Source organism: Lipotes vexillifer, unplaced genomic scaffold (assembly GCF_000442215.2).
Source record: "Lipotes vexillifer unplaced genomic scaffold, Lipotes_vexillifer_v1.1 scaffold838, whole genome shotgun sequence".
In the NCBI taxonomy this organism is placed as follows: Eukaryota; Metazoa; Chordata; class Mammalia; order Artiodactyla; family Lipotidae; genus Lipotes; species Lipotes vexillifer.
Genome location: NW_006769660.1, coordinates 215,942 through 239,304, shown reverse-complemented (window position 1 = coordinate 239,304; position 23,363 = coordinate 215,942).

The following is a 23,363-nucleotide window of genomic DNA, read 5'->3' as shown; positions in this document are numbered from 1 at the left end:
ACCTCTTTCCCCAAATCAGTCTTGATTTAATCTCATCCTTTTATAACTACATATGATCCTGAACATGTTGCCTCTGGTAGTAGAAGGGCAGGCTGACAGATGCTCAATGGACATAGGTATTTCAGCTGGAAGAGGGTTGAGCAGGCATTTGGAATGAAGGGGGGCGGTGACATGTAGTTACCACCTGCAAAAGAAGAAGATAAAGACACAGATTCTGGCTGGGGGGCCCTGGTTCGGAGCAGAACTAGCGGTCAGCCTGATCTGAAGCTCAGCTTCTGATGGACTGGCCCTTGGTACCAGTTAGCCCTAAACACAGCAGGTATTGTTTCTGCAGTTTGCAGCGGAGCCTAACCTAGAGATAGTTAAATGCTCACAGCTTTGAAGATTAGAGGACTTAACGAAACAGGGAGCTACCCAAGTCACCCCAATTCTTTCCTTTCCTCTCTGTGTCTTAGCCTTCTTTTTTAAGCTTTCTAGAGCATGATTACTCTTCAGCAGACCATGGTAATGTGTGTCGGGAAAAAAATGAAATTAAACTGGTGCTTCAGGAATTCTTTCATAATGTAATCTGAACCAGTCCTTATTAATGAGGCCAAAGTATTTCCCATCCAAGTGCAGTCCTGCAATTATTTAAATGTGTAAGTGAAACCATTCTTTATACCTTCATTCACAGTCCATTTAAGTCAGAAACTGAGTTTACTGGGTTTACTAACTGGGCATTAAGCACCATTTGAACGGTTTATGAACTATCAACAGTTGCAATGGCCCATAATAAATATATATACAATTATTTCTATATAGATTGTCCTTTATAGTTGAAAATGACATTGCGAATAGTTACGAATTATATGCCTGTCACTACACAGCTAGTATTTCAGTGTATATTTGCACAGGGATTTTCCATTTATAGAGTACTCACATTATTTATTTATCAATATAACCTAATATATTATTATTATTATTATTATTATTATTATTACTACTACTAATTTATCATTAAGGAAATAAAATTCATAGTTGTTGGATAACCCAAGATGGATAAAACCGGGAAGTGAAACACCAAAGTGCTTAGCATACTGTGTCCCTGTATATCATAAATAAGCGTGATTTTTCTTTGACAGTTGCTATCCAAAATTCTGTGTTGCCTGTTACACTTAAATATTGCTCATTTATATGAAATACAAAGCCCATTTATAAGGAAGAATAGTAATTTATTTAAATTCATTTGTGGTTAAATCTTATCTTCTTTCAGTAATTCCTTCATTGGGGTATTTCAGTTACTTACTTGGAACATTCAAATTAGTTATATTTGCAAATAGAATTTTGCAGCAAAGAGTCTGAAAATAATATTCTCCAAGACAAATTCTATTTAGAATTTTTAGTTATAAATATGATCATACACTTAATTTAAAAACATACCATACAGCACACATACATTGACAGATTTTTCAATTCTCAATATATTAAAAGTCAGCAGTTTAAGTACAGCTGACCCTTGAAGAGCACAAGTTTAAGCTGTGCGTGTCCCCTTGTGTGTGGATTCCTTCAATAAATACATTGGAAAAATTTTTGAAGATTTGCAACAGTTTGAAAGAACTTGCATATGAACGATGTAGCCTAGAAATATTGAAAAAATTAAGAATAAGTTAGGTATTCATGAATGAATGAAATATATGTAGATATACATGTAACATACAAAAGATGTGTTAGTAGACTACTTATGTTATTGGTAAGGCTTCTGGTAAATTGTAGGCTATTAGTAGTTAAATTTGGGGAGAGGCAAAAGTTATAAGGGGATTTTTGACTACATGGGGGTCAGTGCCCCTAACCCCTGTATTGTTCAAGGGTCAATTGTATATTCTTAGAGGTTGGGAAAAAGACTGGAAACCTTTAACAATATAATTTCATACTTTGGAGCCTTGTTTTGTTTATTTGATTTTCACTAGTATGAGATAAAGCTCATGAAAATTACTTGGTTGTGTCATTTTGGAAAGAGAAGAAAAAAGGATTTTATTGATCATTAGTTTCAAATCAGTTTGCACTGAAAATATTCCTTGAAGGATTGCTCAGAATAATTAATATGGGGAGAGAGTAGTAGTGTCTGACTAGATTTTCTTAATGCAGCCTCTCCCAGTAAGTATCCGTAAAGGTCCACAAAAAGTTGAAAACTTCACAAAAACTTCAATAAGTGACAGTGAACCTACTGCCAAAAAGTTGGGAAAATATCACCCTATCTACAAAATCTTTTGGGTCTGGTCTCTTTTGCTAAGCATCTGTTTTTGAAATTCATCCATGTTGTTGCATCTATCAGTAATGTGTTCTTATTTATTTCTGAATAGTATTCCGTTGCACAGGTATACCATAACTTGTTTATCCATTCTCCTGTTGATGGACATTTGAGTGAGTGTTTTAGGGCTCTGAATATATAAAGCTTCTATGTAAGGATGTGAAAACATTGTTATTTTCAGAGGAGTGGGATAAATCAGCTGTTGGATTATGGATGAGGTGTATGTTTCCCAGTCATTCTTTTCCTGGCCACATGTGGTTTCACAGTACGTATGTGCAGATTAGTTTTCAGCCGATGACTGATAGGGACCCCAAGCCATTGTGGGAATCCCCTGTTTTGCAAAGTTCCCTTCTTTCCAGTACTTTTCCTTTCAAATTCTAGATAACTCCATCTTCCTAAATACCAATCTGTCTTCTCAATGCAATGATACCTCTGGGCACTATTGGGAGATCTTCCCTGTGCTCAAGTCTGGGAATTGGCCTCAGGCAAAAATCTGGGGCAACCTTCCGCCTAAACCCATTTGTTTACCTTCTTCCTTGGATCACAGTCCTACTCTGCTTTTACGAAAACAGTTACTTTACATATTTTGTCTAGTTTTTTGTTCACTATGGGAAGTTAAGTTTGGACTTTGTTAAACTCTTAAATCAGAAATCAGAAGTTGATACTGATTAATTTTTAGTTGAATAGAGAATATAATTATTTATAAATTTAGGGAAGCAGCTGTTATAATAAAATGGAAAATACAATTTCCAAACTACTAGAAGAAATAAAATAGACAAGAAAAAAGAAAAAAATGCAACAAAATTAGAAGTAATCATGAAATACAAGCAACAAAGTAAGTAGACAAAAGTAGCTATCACAATAAATGTGGAATGAATGAATTGAATTATCTGGGACAAGACAAAATTCTGAAACCGGGTTTAAAAATCCAACTGCATGCTCTTTACATCATAGATATAATTAAAATATTAATTAAACAGTTTGGAAGTAAATGGTGAGATAGCATCATTCCTGGTTTTGCTACTTAGAAAACATAGTTTAATGTTATTTAAAAAACAAACATTAAATTGAACAAAACTCAAGGTAAAACAAATAGTATTATTGGAGAAGAGAAAAAGCAAATGAAAGAGTTCTCATAATAAAATAAGACTCATCTCTATAAAATAAAGGAAAAAATTTATTAAATTAAGAAATATTAAGGGCTTCCCTGGTGGCGCAGTGGTTGAGAGTCCAGCTGCCGATGCAGGGGACACGGGTTCGTGTCCCGGTCCGGGAAGATCCCACATGCCACGGAGCAGCTGGGCCCGTGAGCCATGGCCGCTGAGCCTGCGCGTCCGGAGCCTGTGCTCCGCAACGGGGGAGGCCACAACAGTGAGAGGCCCGCGTACCGCAAAAAAAAAAAAAAAAAAAAGAAAAGAAATATTAAGAGTTATAGGAAGAATATGAAACATACCAATTATCAAAATCAATGTAAATGGATAAAAGTCAAAACATCTCTGGTTGGCACTATCAAAAAGCCATGTATATACTACCTACCCCTAAAAAGATGTCATAGTAATTAAAGAGCATAAAAAGAATATTGGGTAAAGATATATCGGGCAAACTATAAGTCTTAAATGGCAACATCAGAAATACAGAATTTTAGAAAAAGAGTCAGGATAATGATGATGATTTTGTGTTGAGAATAGATATTCAGTGTTGTATTGCAGGTCAGGGGAGTCAGTTACATGCATCTATTCTTAACTTCACATTCAGTCATGTCACACAGGTTGCTTGAAATTGGCCATGGTAGTAGTATTTAATCCTTAGAATTTGGTAAATGTTTCAAATCAGCCCCTCTCTCCCCTCCCCTCCCCACTCCCAGAGACCTGGTTGTTAAACATTTGCCAGCACACCACTGACCATAATCCAAAATGAATATGTAGTAGTCATGACACTGTAGGACCCGATAGCATAGCTTAGAAATGTAGGGCACAAACCTATTAGAAATTCAAAGACAAAATAACAGAAGCTCCATATTTGTGGGAGAGATTAATACATCTCTGTCAGCCTTTGATGACTCAAGTAAGCACACACAAAAAATGCAGTGAAATAGGTGATTTGGATTATATCATTAATGAGATTAATTGAAATATGGATTGCAACCACCAAACAAAGAATATATTTTATTTTGTTGTATATATGAAACCCTTTAGAAGCATACTAAGACAGGCAGAAAAATCTCAATAATTGCCAAAACATTTAAATAATGAAGTGCACAGTCTTGGGCCTCAATGTCTTTTAGTAGTTAACAGAAAGTTTACCATGACTGCACAACGAAATTTCCCCCCTCCCTCCAACAAACAAAACATTCTAAATAACTAAGGTGAATTTGGAATCAGTTACATAATTGAAACTAATTTCAAAAATAATCAAGTATGGCCTTTGCATTAAAAATATTAAAACAATAAATTCATGATATTTTCTGATTGAAACATAAACTTCGCGAAAACCAGAGGAAAGCAAAATAATACATTGCAAAAAATCAACAAATTACCTAATAGCTATACTGTAAGTTTCTAAGTTACTAATAAGATTAAGAGTTTACTCTGTATAGAGTGGGTGAGACACACAAAATCAAAATACACAAAACACAATATTTAACTTCTAACAAATTTGTTGTACAAGTGAGAATAAAAACTTTATGTATGATGAAAGGGATGTTTTCAGATAAAGGACCTTTTAAGTGTGAAAATACTATGTAAAATGATCTCCTATAAATATGGGGATTTTAGAAATTGTTAATAGCAACTAACATATTTTGAGTGCTTAGCTAGTGCCAGGCAGTGTTCTAAGACCTTTAAAATCCACTAAACTATTTAATTCTCGGATAAAACTATATGATAAATAGGGTAGTTCACACATAAGGAGAGTGAGACATTGAGATGTTAAGTAATTTACCCACGGTTAAACAGCTGGGAAATGGCAGACCTGGGACTAGAAGAAAAGAAATGTGGCTCCAGAGTCCCTACTCCTTACATCCGCAACACACTACCTCTCAGAAGATTTTATGTAAAAACTAAGTGAAATGAAAAATAGAAAAAATCCAGTTGCATAGAAAAAAATGTGAAATCATCATGGGTCAACTTCAAGAAAGAGTTAAAAATCAGACATCTTTTACAAATGATATATTTTCAAAAATTCAAAACATCACTCTCATGTGATTGGAAATTAAACTAGCAACCAGAGAAAAATGGCACTATGTTAGGAGGGGAAGGCAAGGAGGGAGGAGACAGGGAAGAGGAAAGAGGGAAGGAAGGAAGGAGGGAGGGAGGGAAGGAGGAAAGGAAGGAAGGGAAGGAAGAGAGGGAGGGAAGGAGGAAGAGTGGGAGGGAGGGAGGAAGCAAAGGAGGAAGGAAGGAAGGAGGGAGGGAGGGAATGAAGGAGGGAAGAAGGGAAGAAAGGAAGGAGGGAAGGAAGTCAGAGAGAGAGAGAGAGGAAGACAAGATCGCTAATTTTTAGTGGCTATAGACTTTGTTCCTGAAACCGGGGGGGGGGGGTAAAAATGATAAACGTTATGGAAATTTATAAGAAATACATTAATGATGCAATAAGAAAATAATTTTACTAGAACAAAAGACAGATATAACCAATGTCAGAATTTTCTCAGCGATGTTTATGTTTTATAAGTATATATTTATAATCATATAACTATTATGAATAATCCAGGGTAGAAAACATTAGTTTAACTCTGAAAATTGTTTAGCCACTGACTACTGATTTTCTGTGGAAATAACTGAATCTATGGAATCGTGTTTCTTTTTTTCTTTTTTTCTTTTTTTTTGCAGATTTCCTGTTCTCAGAGCTTTCATTATTACTCTCTGGGTCCATTTTTCTCAGAGATAGGCAGTGTGCTTTGCTTCTTATATTCCCAGAAACATTGGGCTTAACTGCAGGTGTTGTGGGAATACATTTAAGAAATTTAGAGAAAGACCATAAGAGAAATTGACTTACTTGGTAGAAATCCATGTCAATAGTGTATCTGGAATGATCCACGTTACTAGCTTGGAGTACAAACACAATCACCTTACTTTTATTTATTCAGTTTATTGCTTGAACACTTACCTGCCCTCAGTGGTGGGAAGTCCCCTTATTCCCCAAGGCCTCCCCCCATCCACCCTCCTTAGGCACTAACACTAGGGACTTAGTTCAAAGAAGATCGGTCCTGCTGCAAGAAGCCAGGAAGAGAGAGAAAACCAGGAACTGTGACCAGTCCACTAATGCTGTGGCTTGGGTCTCTGCCACATGAGTTTACGGATGGTCCTGCACATATTCTGATGGCAGGAGATTTGTTCATGGTTGCTGCCATATGCCTATTGATTCAGCTCTTTTCTTCCCATCACCCCAGCAGCATCCCCCTGAGCTCTGAGGACGCTTCTCTTTTGGATCCCACTCACATGCTCAGCCTTTTCCCCCTAATGCTTAGCACAGTGCCAGGTGGGCCACACTAGAGAAGAGCACCGCTCCAGCCTCCTGAGGTGCTGGACGAAGTCTTCCCCATGGAGCATGGTTCGCTCCCCCTGCATGGGACCAACTTGGCACATCCCAACGTGGGATCTCCCTATTGCAGGTAAAGAGGAAAGGCAAATGTTAAACAAACACACACCCCTTTTACATACCTATACCTACACGTACGTGCATACTTTCACTGGCAAGGATTGCCTGTTTGCCTTAACTTTTCATAACTTAGAGGGCCTTTTAAATCCTTCTCTACAATGAAGCAATATCCTCCAAGGGACTGTCCTTCACTATACAACAGAAGTGGCACCTCATTCCCATACTAATTTTTCATAAAGAAAAGTCTGCTCCAACACTATGGCTATGGAATGAGGCCAAGTAATCATATTCAGGGCTTGAATGTTTATGGGGGGAGAGTTTATCAGCCATTTGCAGGTCCCCCAGCATCTGGTAGTTTTATCCAGCATTACTTTTTTTTTTTTTTTTCATTTGTAACACTTGTAACTGCAAAGGATTAATCTCCAAAATATATAAAGAACGCCAATGGTCAAGAAAGAAACAGTGTGGTATTAAAATAGGCATTTCACACAAAGGAAATCTAAATGTCTAATAAGCCTTGTTAGTAACCTTGGAAATTCCCATGAAAACTCTGCGATCCATTTCACGCCCACCAGAGGGGTTAAAAATAGAAAGTGCCGATGGGATGTGGCGGAAAGGAGATGCCCGTGGGAGAGTTAGTCACCTGAGCTCCCTGGGAAGACAGTGGCACTCACTGGGCACCGCAGTGTTCAAATAGCCCCATGTGTTGGCGGGCCTGTGAGTCGTGGTACGTTCATCCAGCGAGCATCTGCGGCAGGGGATGAGCGAGGCCTTTCCAGGACTGGCTGGTGCGAGCAGCCAATTGCCCTGAAGGAGGCCCCACGCCACCAACACCGACGAACCTCAAAAATCTTCCCAGCTCCCATGCATGAGGGGTGTGAGCTCAGGGAGAAGCTAGGGCCTCCCCGACTGTAATGCGTATGGTCGGCAGCATCACATTGGCCCCAGTGAGCCTGCCCATTGGTAGTCACGGCCCTGATCATCCCTCCCAGCCCGAATGAGGCAACCCTGTGTAATGACACAGGTGACATTGGAGGCACTGGGACTTCCTCCTGGCTCTCTTGGACCACTTGCTGTGGGGCCCCAGCTGCCATGTCGTAAGAACAGTCGAGCCGTCCCTTGGGGTGGAGAGGCCCCGTGATGAGGAGCCACACCTGTTTTAATTGGCCAGGCAGGGAGTGGGCCCTTCAGCCCCAGGCAAGCCTTGGCCAAATCATCCTGCAGCTTGCGGAAGGACTGAGCCGGAGCCATCCAGAGAAGCTTCTCTCTGACCCTCAGAAACAGTGTGATATCACAAATATTTACTGTTTCTAGCATCTACGTTTTGGAGTGATGTGTTATGTAGCCCTGGAAAATTGAGAAACTTTGCCCAATGCAAATTCTCTAACACTGTTGCAGCTGGCGAAGGTCTAGGGGTCGGCGCTTTAACAAGATCCAGGTGATTCCAATGGGCCGGTGGTCCGAGAGGAGGAGGGATTTGACTCCCGCCCCCGCTTCGGGGAGGTGCAGTCACACAAAACAGCGCCCACCGCAGCGGCTTCAGCTCCGCCGCAGCCGCCGCAGGGGTCAGAGTAGCCAGGCTGCGAGGACGGGCGAGGACAGCGCAGGACAGCGGCAGTGACCGACCGCAAGCGCCAGGCCTGCCCGGGGAAGGGTGCGTGGTGGACTCCTGAAGGCTCTGTGAACCTGGAGCCTCCCGGTAAGCTCTGGTTCCGTTTAATTCAGAGATAGCTGTGTGGGGTCTGGAAGATTCTGTGAGTTCTGGTTCCATTTAATTCTGAGTTTGCTGCTTGGACTCTGGAAGTTTATTTGAGTTCCGGTTCCGGTTAATTCTGAGTGTGCTGTGTGGCTCCAGGAGGTTCTGTGAACTCTGATTCCATTTAATTGAGAGTTGGCTGTGTGGACTTCAGAAGGTTCTGTGAGCCCGGAGCCTCCCGGCGAGTTGTTTCCATTTAATTCAGAGTTTGCTCTGTGGACTCTAGGAGGTTCTGTGAGCTCTGATTGCATTCAATTCAGAGTTGGCTGTGTGGAGTCCGGAAGATTCTGTGAGTTCTGGTTCCGTTTAATTCTGAGTTTGCTGTGTAGACTCTGGAAGGTTCTGTGAATTCTGGTTCCATTTAATTCCGAGTTTGTTCCATGGACTTCAGAAAGTTCTGTGAGTTCTGGTTCTGTTTAATTCAGAGTTTGAAATCATAATATTTCTTAGGAAGGCAACTGTATTATAGCAGAACAGAGTATATAGGCGTTTAACACAAATAAGTATCTCTATCTGAAACTGACAGCATAGTACTGATGAATGCATACCAAATAAATTCATCAGAAGGTTTAGTTGGGGGGGAAAAAAAAAAAAAAGAGGGGACCACTGCTGCCCCTATTATTTATGTTTTTCTGAGCATTATGGGCAATGCAAGAAAATTAGAAACAGGTGTAATCAATGATAGAACACAAAATTAAGTTTCTACATTATTCACTGACGTCATCCTTATGACATAGAAAAACCAATAAAAGCAAATGAAAGTTTCTTATGTAAGAAAATGGCCAGATAAGAGAAAAACACACATAGGAAGATTCCCAGTAACCAGTTGGAAGAGATAATAAGGCTTTTCCACAAAGAAAAAACATTTCTGTGTATGTATATATTTCTATGTATGAATGCTTGTCTATGGTTGGGTGTATGTATCCAGAAATAATATTTAAATAAAATTTCTTTCCCCACAATCACTTTTTAGCCCCTTACCTTTTCTTAAAGTACCTGATGTACGATTATAAAAAAACATAATCTCTGCCCCCCCCCCCCAAGACTGATGAGAGCAGGGTACTGTTTTCTCACTGCTGCTCTTAGTGGCTGCCACACAGTGAACACAATATATGATTGTGGTGGTAGTTGTTATAGAAGGGGGAAAATCTGACAAATGAAAAGGGATTTGTTCATCATTATCTTAGGTGAATAACCTGAATATTGCAAAGATGCCAAAATCTAATATATTTAAAGCATAATTTATTCAAGTCCCAATGGATATGTAGTTTTGCAAACTAATAAAAAATATTTGATATTACAATTAGAAAAGGAAGCAGGAAGGAATTACTAAGAATGATTTGTAAGGTAATGTTTTCATTTGTGCCAAAATTAGCAGATGCATCTATGGGACCTAATAAACAGTCCTAAAACTGATCTTAGTCAAAATAAGAATTTGGCTGATGAGAAAAGAAACATCACAGAATAATAAGGGCAGAACTGCTTAGTCAATAAATTGGATTAGAAAAAATGGATATTAGGGAAAATATGTGTAAAAAAAAATAAATCCTGGATATCCTGAGAAATTAAACATAGAAATTATTACCACATAAGAGAAGATAGATGAATGAATAACTACTTGTGGTTTAGGAAAATGCACATTCAACAAGGCAGAAACTTTATATCAAAAATACATAAATGTTAAGCAACAAAGAGTAAACTGGTAGAAATATGTTTTCATCAAATATTATGAAAGCATTACTATCCTCAGTATTAAAAAGAAGCTCTTACAAATTAATAAAATAAGCATTATAACCCCAATAAAAATATGAACCAATAGAAGCAAATAATTTGCACACACAAAAGAAATTCAAATATCCAATAAGTATATGAAAAATTGCTCAGCAATAACATGCTACTTTCAATTTGCCAAAGAATAAATGATTTTTAGAATTATTAATACTCAGTGATACTGAGGTGTCGAGTGTGGGAAGCGGTGGTGGCATGCTTGTAAATGTTTAACAACTGGCTCTCTGGACGTAGTTCTCACATGAATATTAGCTGATATTTGTTGATATTTAAATTTAATGTTAGTAAAAAAAGAAAAAAAAAAGGACAAAAGTTAGAATGTCACTCATTCTTCAGTAAAATGGGCAAATTCCTTGGAAATAAATAGGGTAATTGACTTCTTGAGTAGAGGAAGAATTATTTCCTCAGTGTTTATCACCATTCATAATGTAAATGTTATAAGCATGGTATATTTTAAAGTAAACCTGCATTATTAATATTTTACCCATTGCTTCATTAACTCTTGAAAAGAAACAAGACAATAATTCAGGCACTGGTTTGTAGTATTTTTTCAGTGCCGTGATGAATAATCCTACCAAACTGATATCAAGCTTTAAAAATAGGATTGGTAAGAGATACACAGTAGCACATCATTGTATAGTATTTCCACCAAACAGATACAATAGATACAAATATTAGAAAGAGATGAGTTCATACCATGTTATGGGAAAAACTACGTTGTATATAAATTATAGAAAAATTATGTATTCTGATTTTTGTAAAATCTGTTGTGTGTATGAATACATGTGTTTATGTGCATTTTTAGGTATATATAAATGTTTATATTTGTTTTATCTGGTAGTACATTTATAGATAATTTGTTTTATGTTATTTCCATTTTTGTATTTTCCAAATTTTCTACATTTAACATGCAGTTTTCAGTCATACTTTCTTTCAGCGCTTCCAGTGGAAGCAAGAAAGTGCTCCTGTTAGATAATATTCTGCTTCATGTCTTCCAGGATTTAAAAGGGAGAGAATAAAGGAAGATACAAAAACAAAAAAAGAAAAAAAAAATAGGATGTTGTTCAAAAGATCAAGTCCTGTAGAATTTGTACATTGTAGCTTAATTTCACACACCCTGAACAGATTATGAATTCAATTTAAATAGCATTCCACGTGCAGTGTAGGCTCTAAATTCTTCAAAACCATGTTTTTAGGTCCCCTACCAAATTAGAAATGTCCTTGAGCTGCCAAATTGAGGTTCTTTCTCCATTAAACTGAACACTGCCCAACACATCATTATCCCCCAAAATGATGCAGTGTGTATTCTGAAGTTGTATTTCTATATACATTTTCCATATCATTGATCGTACAGAATGTAATAAGTTCCATTTTGATTCACTAGTTCAGTCAAAGAGATGTTCAGAATTATTCCATATAATTCACAGCCCTTAAGAAAGCATATATTTTCATTCATAATACTCTAAATCTGTTCCTTATGGTAGTAACTCAAATGTATTATGACCAGTTTGCCATAGCACTGTCGTTTAAAAATGGTGGTGGGGGCTTCCCTGGTGGCGCAGTGGTTGAGAGCCCGCCTGCCGATGCAGGGGACATGAGTTCGTGCCCCGGTCCAGGAGGATCCCACATGCCGCGGAGTGGCTGAGCCCGTGAGCCATGGCCGCTGAGCCTGCGCGTCCGGAGCCTGTGCTCCGCAACAGGAGAGGCCACAACAGTGAGAGGCCCGCGTACCACACGCAGAAAAAAAAATGGTGGTGGTGCTGTTCCTTCATTGTAACTTACCAACATAAGAACTGATTTAGAATAATACTTTTATTGAGCACCTAATATACAATCTTGTGGTTGTTTGCCCTGCAGTAGTAGTTGACAAGCTGTAGTAGTAGAGGTATCAGTACTTTTTTTTTTAAATTGGGGTATAATTGCTTTACAATGGTGTGTTAGTTTCTGCTTTATAACAAAGTGAATCAGTTATACATATACATATGTTCCCATATCTCTTCCCTCTTGCGTCTCCCTCCCTCCCACCCTCCCTATCCCACCCCTCCAGGCGGTCACAAAGCACCGAGCTGATCTCCCTGTGCTATGCCACTGCTTCCCACTAGCTAGCTATCTACTTTTATATAAAGTATAACTTGAACTATATTTTTAAGTTAAAAACTGTCAACCTAAAAACACACATAAATCAGTATCAGTGTGTGTGTCTATGTATCATGTATGTGCCCTTTTACATAATTAGTTTTACCAAATGGCAGAGCTCAGGTTTTGTTTATTTTTAAAAGGTAAAGAGGTGGAACCTGTTTTTTTCAAAATGGGTAAATACTCCACTTCTCCACAAGCAGATGAATTTCCAGACCTCCTATGATTATACTACTACTGTATTGTCCAAATTGCTGGAAATACAAGATCTTCAATTCATTATCACTGGCAACTAGTTGGTTCCTCTGATATTTAATAATAAACAGGAAATTGTTGATAAATATATTGCTGTCATACCTGTTCCTTGAGGAGGTCTTATTATAATCAGAACTGTCCATTTTAGAATCATAAGTCAACAGCCATTACATTTTCAAAAATAGCCCTTTCACTAGAGTTGCTCTGTCCTCAAAACTCAAACATAGTTGGCTCAGGCTATCTTAGAGAACTACAGACTAACTAGAGTATTCTTGGGCATTGTCTAGCCCTCTTTAGTTATCTCTGTTTGATCAATATGTATTATTTTCATATTCTCTTTTAGAGTTCAATATATCAGAAAGATTTATTCAGGAATAACCTACTCTGTTATTTGATATTTATATTTTACCTCTAGATGTGCTTTTTGCATTAACTCTGCAAGAGCAAGTGATGGAGACCTGTGACAGATAAGATTTCTACAAAATGACAAATACGGGGGGAATGTCCCAAACATAAAATTAGGCAAGATCATTCGAATCATGTCTTTCTCCACTAAACCTTAGATACCCTCTGATGTTGGACAAAGGCTCTGCCTACCTAAAAACTAGGTTGATTTTGTCAAAAGTTAATAGAATTTTTTAAAAAGATTTGGTTATTTGGAACTAAATAAGTAAAACAGAATAAAATAGACAAAACCCAATACTGTGGCCAGAACTAACGGTTTCCGTGAAGGTTTAACATTCCCAGTGAAAACTAAATGTACCTGGCAGCTCTGAGGTTTGAATCATCCAGTTAATTCCATACCAGTTATTTATTTCATAGCATTTTATAGCAGTGAAATCATGTGTTGACCACTAAATGTATGACCAAAAGTTCATTAACTATGTTTTCAAGTTAACAGATGGCGGAAAAGTCAAAATAAACTGAAAAGGCAGAAAGTTTAATTTAGTACTGGACGTTTAATTGAGTAACGTCTGTGGGTGAGAAATTTGTTTTTTTATGGATATTCATTTTTAAACTCCTGGTAACAGAGAGGCATCTAATTTTCTAAATGTAAAGTCATCACATTTTAGCTTATACTGCCTTTTGAAGTGGCAGCCTGAATTATTCCATTATTGTTTAGCTCAGGTTTGAGATAAAGAAAAAGGTGGGGTATAGAGAGTCTAGGATGTGACCCACCTCCCAGTTTTCATATTGTACCAAAATAGAATGGAAACAAAATGAAGAAAGATTTGGAGAGGAAATGAGCGTTTGACCAAACAACCAAAGTTTGTGTTTTAAGGAAAAGCAGGAAAGAAAAAGGATTAAAAGAAAGTTTTTTTTTTTAGTGTAAAAAAAAAATACTTCGTAGGTAAAAGAACAAAGAAGCACCAGGTTAGAGGATAAAAACGTAAAAGGATAAATTCAAATTGATAAGTGACAAATTTGAAGGGCCAATGGCATGTTGAAGTAACAATGTGTAGAAAGTAGTTGACAATTTGAGAGAGAAACTTGGGCAGATTCTAGAGTACAAGATATAAATAAGGGGTGAATCCAGATAGCAGAGATAAATTGAAGTCTGTAGCTTTATTAAGAGTGATAAGGTAAAGCTAATAAACGAAGAGAGTCATTGCCCCAAACATTCCACTTCCAAGAACTTATAGGCTCACCCCTACATGTCCAAATTGACACATACTATAAACTACAGTGATACTTTTAACAACAGTAGATTGCAAACAAAGCAAGTGTTCATCGGGAGGTGAATGGCTACACAAACTAGGGTATATCAACAGGATGAAATGTTACACAGTTGTTGAAAAGCTGTAGTAATATGCAAAGATTAAGAATATGTAGTTAAGTAAAAAACACATGGTACAGAATGGTGCATAAAGTATGCCACCCTTTGTGTAAAAACGTTTGGAAAAGTAGAACATATATTTTACTTACTTGAATATTAAAAAACACTAAAAATATTCAAAACTAATAAAGGTATCATCTATGGTGGCAAGGATAAACAAGGAAAATAAGGACCGAGTGGAATGGAATCTTGTCAGTATATACCTTGTGATCGTGTTTTGATTTTTGAATCATGAGAATGTGTTAACTATTCAAAACAAAAAAGTTGTCTTAAACTCGTTAAAACAGGACATGGAGAGGGCAAGGGTAGATTCTTCTTGGATGAAAAATAAAGATTAAAAAAAAGCACAGAGACAAGATGCAGAGATAAGCTACACACAAAGCTAAGAGATAAGAAAATGAAATGTCAACAAGGTAGGTGGAGAATGTCAAGGAGGAGAAGGTGGGCAACATCTTCAAATGCTGCCAAAGGGTGTAGATGATGAGACCTGAATAGAGCAAGTAAGAAGTCCCCAATGACAAGCATTTTTCTTCTTATAGATAACACTGCTGGCGCCCTGTACAGTGAGTGCATCTAGTCTCCAGGTTGTTTTTAACAGGTAAATGTTTAAGACATAGAAAGGCTTCTTTAGAGCTATAACTGGCCTCTGACCTCCCCACTTTTGTTTTAATTAAAAATACCCATTTCAAAGCTATAAAACCAAAGAATAAAACTGACAGAAAATTATCCTCGTGAATAATAAGATCTAGCATTCACTTTAACCTTTTTTTTAAAAAACAGTAAAGAACAGATGTGTGTTTGATTAAAAAAAAAAAAAAATGTTTTAAATGGATTTTTCCCCTGAAAAGGGTGCAGTTTTTTCTTTAGGAATAAAAAATATATATATATTTGGGTGGAGTGTTGAGGTCTGAAAGTTGAAACAGTAATTTTAAGGTGGAATTACCCTTGGAAAAGTGAATATTGTGGTGCAGTGGCGATTAAAACAGGAGAGAGGAATTGCTGGAGAATTGATGAAGCTTTGGATTTTTAAATGGGTAAACTAAGAAAAGTAGGCAGTGAGTTAAACTTGTTTTGTTTTTCTTTTTTCTAAAAAATTCTTGGAAAATTCAAATCTCCAAAAATCGCGATTATGATCCCTCAATTGAATGATCCACGATATTTTTTTTCAGTGATTTTTTTTTTTAACTTTCATTCTTTACAACTTTTTCAAGTTTTCTTGTGGGCAGAGTTTCCTTGTGAAATTGCAGATTTCCTTCAATGCATGCTTCCTCTCCAGCATGTTTCGTAAGTCGTGAAGACATTCACTAACCAGGAAAAGTACTACATAAAGGATTTTTAAATAAAATTTTCTGGATAATCTTCCTTTTACACCAAATAGCTATAGGACAATTCCAAACTTTACCTCCAAAGGCAGGACGTTGAGAGACCAGGAAAGGATTTGCATAATACTCACATTTATATTGTTGAGTTTTTTAAACTCAAGTTAAAATACTCATTTGGGTTCCACTATAATTTCTGCATTTAAAAAAATGGCTTGTTAGGCCTGTTCCCCACTTAAATTCCCTGGGTCCAAACTGTTTAGCAGAACTGGGTAAAGTTATAGAAGCTCCAGGTATATCCTGTAATAATTCTGGTTTTGCTGTTTCTGCCCTTCTTGTAGTGTCTCCTCTGTATAATATGATCATTTATTTATTCATCAAGTAGGTAGGTAGATGTGCTATGAAATTTGTGGACATTTTCTTGTAATTTCTCAGTGAAATTGGATATATGGTTATCCGTGAAGATGGCAGAGAGCTGGTATAGATTTACAGAGAGAGAGGTCTGAAATAGTCATCTAGAGAGTAGAAGAATGAATGATCTAAGGAAATATAGTAGCATGAAGGGCCCACCTGAGGTTAGTGACAAATAGAGACCCCTCTTTGATTCCCCTGCCAGTCTCTGCACACTACCTCTCAGCTGCACAGTGCCTTTGCATTTGTCCCAAGTGCCCTAGAACTTACCATTAGGGTTCTTCCCATGAAGGCCTCTAGTCCTCTTCCCACAACCTAAACTCAGGTTTTATGATTCCTTTGTTCTAAGTTCTAAAGAGCAAATTAACTGATTAATTGAATAGTCCTCAGATATGAGTAGGTTTTAGTGGCTGAACTCTTACCTTTTCCAAAGTAGCTGATGCATTGTTCACATGACAAAAGAAAAAAAAAAAAATTAACATTTGGAAGATTCAGGTATCATATGAGAGCCTGACAGGGAGATAACAACGTCCGGGAAATAGGCTTTAATTCACAACTGTGGGAAGTCATGCTTAAGTGTAGGTCTTGGGATGATATTAAAGCAGCATCTGGTATGTCTTCAGCTTCAGGGAAGTAGACACATTTTTCCTTATTCTTCCCACTAAAAACAGTTCAAGCCAGGATAATATATATAAAACAAACATTAAAAGACTCTTAGAGAAGAAGGAAGACATAATAAACCATGGCCTCATCCCATCCATGTCAGCAGTAGCCAAGTTGGGAATGCAGACTTTCACCCCTTTGGGGTAGTTACAGCCCCCCCACCAAAGTGATATCAGTGGAGACCACATGGTCTAGAATTCTATACCTACTTGAAAATAAGGAGACATCCAACCACTCCTCATTTCCCCAATGGAGAGATGTTAGAGCAGACATAGTGGAAAGTCATGACTTTTATCAAGCAATAATGAGTTCCCTTCCCCCACTACCCACTCTGAGTCAGTGGAAGCCATGTGGGAGGCAGGATGAGGCACTCCAACCCTCCCAGCCAGGAAGTTAACAGCGGAGGCCTGGTGGAGAGCCAGAACTCCTACCCACACACAGCCCACTTGGGTGTCAAAGAAAGGCGAGCAGTGAACCTGAATTTCTATCCAAGCCTAACAGCAATGAGATGCCACTCTCATTCCCCTGCTCGAGGAGTGCCAGAGGAAGTCAGCTAAAAGAGAAGATTTAAATAAAATGTAGACTGTCAGAATATAATAACCAAAATGTCAAAGATTCCACTGAAAATCACTCATCATATCAAGAACCTAGAGGATATCAAATTAGATAAAAAAAGACTATGAATAGATGCCAACACAGTGATGATGGAGACTTTAGAATTATTTGACAAAGCAATCATCATAAAAATGCTTCAATGAGCAATTACAAACAAACAACAACCAAAAAAATCAATGAAAATATACAGGCACAGCAAATTATCAGAAAGTCTTGGCCCAAAATAAAAGATATGAAGAAGAATCAGATGAAAATTTTAAAACTAAAAAATATGGTAACTGAAATAAAAATCTCAGTGATGGACTCAACAATAGAATGGAAGGAACAGAGTAAAGAATCACTGAACTTAAAAGATAGGATAATAAAAATGACTCAGTCTGAACAGAGAGAAAGTAAACTGAAATTTTAAAATGAATAGAGCCTCAGGGACCTGTAGGACTATAACAAAATATCTTAACATTCATGTCATCAGATTTCCAGAAGGAGAGGAGAAAGAGAGTAGGGCTAAAAACTTCTCAAAGAATTAATAACTAAAGATTTCACAAATTTGGCAAAAGATGTACACCTGCAGATTTAAAAAACAAAGCAAATTTCACATAGGATAAACCCAAGGGATCTCACATCAAAATACATGATAATGAAACTTCTGAAAACTAAGGACAAAGGAAAAAGCTTGAAAGTATCAGAAGAAAAATGACAGCTTACCTACACAGTAACATATATTCTTGTGACAGGATTTACCATCAAAAACCAGAGGCCAGGAGGAAGTTGCCCAGCTAGAACCACTAAAACATTTTTTTAAGAATATAGTGCAGGAAATTACTCTGCCTGAAAGAAATTACTCTGCCTGATTTCAAGACTTATTATACGGCTACAGTATTCAAGACTTACAGCATTGGCAGAAGGTTAGACACATAGATCAGTGGACCAAAATAGATAACCAAGAAATAGACCTACACGAATATAGCCAACTAATTTTTTCTAGGTTTATTTTATTTTATTTTTAAATTAATAAACTCTATTTTCTATGGCAGTTCTAGGTTCACAGAAAATTGAGCAGAAAGTATGGAGTCCCCATATATCCACATGCATATCCACATGCATAACCACCCCATATAGACATCCTTGAGAATATTCCATGTGTGCTTGAGAAGAATGTGTATTCTGTTGCTTTGGATGGAATGTTCTGAATGTGTCTCTTAGTCATACTTGAGCTACAGTTCAAATCCACTATTTCCTTGTTGGTTTTCTGTCTGGATGATCTACCCATTGTTGAAAGTGTGGTATTGGACTCTCCCCTACTATCATTGTATTGTTGTCTATTTCTTCCTTCAGATCTGTGAGTATTTGTTCAGAATATTTAGATGTTGTGGAGGGTACATATATATTTACAATTGTTACATCTTCTTAATTAATTGACCCAGTTATTATATAATGACCATCTTTGTCTCTTGTTATCGTTTTTGGCTTAAAGTCCATTTTGTCTGATATAAGTATATCTATCACTGCTCTCTTTTGGTTTCTACTTGCGTAGAATATCTTTTGCCATCTCTTCATTTTGAGCCTATGTGTGTCCTGAAAACTAAAGTGAGTCTCTTGTAGGCTGCATATAGTTGGGCCTTTTTTTTCTTTTAATCCATCTAGCCACCCTATACCTTTTGACTGGAAAATTCAGTCCATTAACATTAAGTAATTATTGATATGTAAGGACTTACTACTAATAATACCATCTTATTCTGGATATTTGTAGTTCCACTTTTGTTTTCTTCCTTTCTTGCTGCCTTCCTTTATAAACTGGTGATTTTCTGTAGTGATATGCTTTGATTCCGTGCTGCTTTTCCTCTGTGTATCTATTGTAGATTTTTGCTTTGTGGCTCCCATGAGGCTTACATAAAATGTCTTAGATATGTAGCATCTATTTTACACTGGTAACAACTTAACTTCAATCACATATAAAAACTCTATCCTTTTATTCCCCCCTTTTATGCTTTTTGTGTCACCAGTTACATCTTTTAATATTGTGTCTCCATTAACAAATTGTTGAAGCTAGATCTAGTTTTAATACTTCCTTTTTTTTTTTAACTTTTACACTAGGGTTAAGAAATTAACACATCATCATATTACAATATTAATGTATTATGTGATTATTCTCTGTGGGTTTTTTTTTTTCTGTTGTTCCATGGTGTTGCTAAAACTTCCTAAGTGGATTCTAGAGGTCTCCTAGAGATGTTTTTGTTCATGGAAAGCTGTTCAATCATTGATCTTTGTGGTGAGATGGAGAAACAGGGTTCTCCTACCTCTCCATTTTTCCACAATCTGGAAGTTCCTATTGTCATATCTTCAAGCTCAGATTCTTTCCTCAGACATGTCTGGTCTGCTAATGAGCCCATCGAAGGCATTCTTCATTTCTGTTGACAGTGTTTTCTTATCTCTAGCATTTCTTCTTCCTTCTCTCTCAGAATTTTCATCTCTCTGTTTATATTGTCCATCAGTTCTTGAATGTTGTCTACCTTTTTCATTAAAGCCATTAGTATATAAATTATAGTTTAAAAAAAATTCTGGTGTGATAATTCCAACATTTCTGCCATATCTGACTTTGGTTCTGATGCTCATTCAGTCTCTTCAAACTGTCGTTTTTGCCTTTTAGCCTGCCTTGTAATTTTTAATTGAAAAGTGGACATGATATACTGGGTCAAAGAAACTGCAATGAATAGGCCTTTAGTAATGTAGTGGTACGGTGGGTGGGGGAAGTGTGCTATTGGTCTATGATTAGGTATCAGTCTTTTGTAAGACTATGCTCCTGGACTGGCAGTTTCACCAGTTCTTTTCAGTTTTTTTGTTTTTGTTATTTTGGTTTTTTTTTTTTTTTCCTTTTCCTTTTTTCTTTTTTTTTTCTCTCCTTACATGGCACAGTATGGCTAGGAGGAGGCTGAATTAGGTATTTCCCTTTCCCCACATGGAAAACTAGAGAGCTGGACCTGGGTATTTCCCTTCCCAAGCTCAGATAAAACCCCAATAGTATCTGATAAAATAGTTTCTTCTGAAGGTAGGCTGTCTAGAAGAACAGAATGCTTTGATATATTTCAAAATGGTTCCTTTTCCTCTGCCCCTTCTGGAAACTTGAGAGGGTTTTTCTCTGAGATTTACTAGGACTAGTAGAGGTCTTGAAGGCAAAACTCACAAATGTGGGGAGCTCCCCCATGACTGGGTCTCCCTGGAGTTTTTAACTCTCAGATTTGTCCACAATGAGCTTCCAGCAATTGTCAATTACAGTTTAGGTTGTCCTACACTGGCACTGGCTCCCACAGACGGTTCTGCTAGAGTTTCTGTTCCAGTAAATTGTGATTTTCTGTATCTGCTTTCTGTCTCTCCAATTTGGGGAGTAGAAATTTGCCCTGTAACCTCACTTTTCTGATGAATCTAAGTTATTGATTTTCCGTTTGTTCAGATTCGTTAGGATGGAGTGGGGACTTTTAAGTTCCTTATAGAATGCATGGAACCTGGAAGTCCCAACTGATTTTTCACAAAGGTGCAAAAGCCTTCAACAGAAGCAAGATAGACTTTTCAACAAATGGTGCTGAGGCAATTGAACAATCATTGTCAAAAAATGAGCCTTAACCTATGTCTCACATCTAACATAAAAATAACAGAAAATGGGTCACAGAATTTTATTTAAAATAATGAAATTTTGGGAAAAACATGGCAGAAAATCTTCAGAATCTGGGAACAAGTAAAGAGTTTTTTTGACTTGATAGCGAAATCACTTAACCACATAAGCAAAAATCAACTAATTAGACTTATAGAAATGAAAACTTTTCTTCTGTGAAAGATCTTTTAAAAGGATGAAAAGACAAGCTACAGATAAGGAGGAAAATTTTGCAAACCACCTAAATGACAGAAGACTAATAATATCTAGAATATTTAGTGAACTCTCAAAATTCAACATTAAAAAATTCTATTAGAAAATGGGAAAAAACAGAAGAAAAGAATACACAGATGACAAGTAAACACAGGAAAAGATGTTCAACATCATTAGCCATTAAAGAAATGCAAATTAAACCACAACAAGATACTGCTCTACACTTATCAGTGTAGCTGAAACAAAAAGTAGTGACAACACCAAATGCTGGAGAGGATATGGAGAAATCAGATCACTCGTACGCTGCTGGTAGAAATGATTAGTGGTACAGCCACAGTGAAAAATATTTTGGAAGTTTCTTAAAAAACTAAGCATGCAACTACCATATGACCCAGCAATTACATTTCTGGAAATTTATCCCAGAGAAATGAAAACTTATGTTCACTCAGAAATCTATACAGAAATATTTATAGTAATGTTATTTGTAATAGCCCCAAACTGGACACATCCTTGATATCCTTCATCAGCTGAATGGTTAAACAAATTGTGGTACATCCATACCATTGCATTACTCAGCAGTGGAAAAGAACAAACTATTGCTCTTAAACAAACATACCTGGATGAATCTCCAGAAAATTATTCTGAATGGAAAAACCCAATCCCGTGATTCCACATATGTAACATTCTTGAAATCACAGAATCAGAGAAATGGAAAAGATTAGTATTTTCAGGGGCTAAGGGGGGTAGGGATGGAAAGTAAGTGTGTGGGTGTGGCTGTAAAAGGGCAATCTGAGGGATCCTGTGTTGATGGAAACATCTATGTCTTTACTAAATCAGTGTCAATATTCTGGTTATCATTATTGTACTGTAGTTTTGCAAGACATTGCTATTGGAGAAATCTGGTTAAGGAGTACATGTATCTTGTTCTATGATTTCTTAAGCTACATGTGAATCTGTAGTCTAGTCATCTCAAAATAAAAAGTTTACTTAAAAAAAGAGAGGATAGCATACTAAAAAAGCAAGACAAAACAAAAAACAGAGCAGAAAAGGTTTCATAAGAAACTTACAGTTTGGAAAATACTAAAACACTTCATCAGTTGCATTCTGATCCTGATTTCTGTGTGCAGGTCACGTAGAATTCAGATACACCTGGCAAGACTTATATTCTTTCCTTTTAGGATTGTGCTGCCTCACCCTGAGATGGCACTCATTGAGTTCGTTTCGGGTTAACAGTTTTTCTGGATTCAAATTTTGACATGTCCCTTTAGGACTCTGAGCAGGCTACTTGGGCTTCCTGCTACTCCAGCATCTCACTTGTAAAACAGACAACATGCCCAAATCTACTGAGAGCATGCCCTTGTCAACTTTCCAAGTTTATTGATATTTACATTTATGATACAAACAAGTTTTTTGAGAGCCTCTTTTTCTGCCGCTGGGTGTTTGCTTTCATAGGAGAAAGGCCAAACAATTGAGAGGGAAGGAGGCAGCACTTGTGCTGGATTTATTGGCACGGCACACTGAAGAGCAAGCACACCGCCAAATAGAGGATATTGATAAGGAGACTAAATTCATTTGAAATCACTATAACTCAGTTAGGGGCATATTGTATTAAGTGAAATGCCATTACTGAAGGGCCCAGGGGAAGACCGTATGCCAAGTCATGAGAGCTTTTCAGCTCACTGGAAGGCTGCCATTGCACCCACGCACTATATTTGATGGTTTGGAAGTAGAGATAATTTCTGCATAGATCATAAAGGGAGTTGAAAATAGCTCAGTCCCTAGGAGCACAGGCAAGAGCTGAATTGTCCCTGAGTGAGAGCATGTAAGAGAGTCCCTGTGCA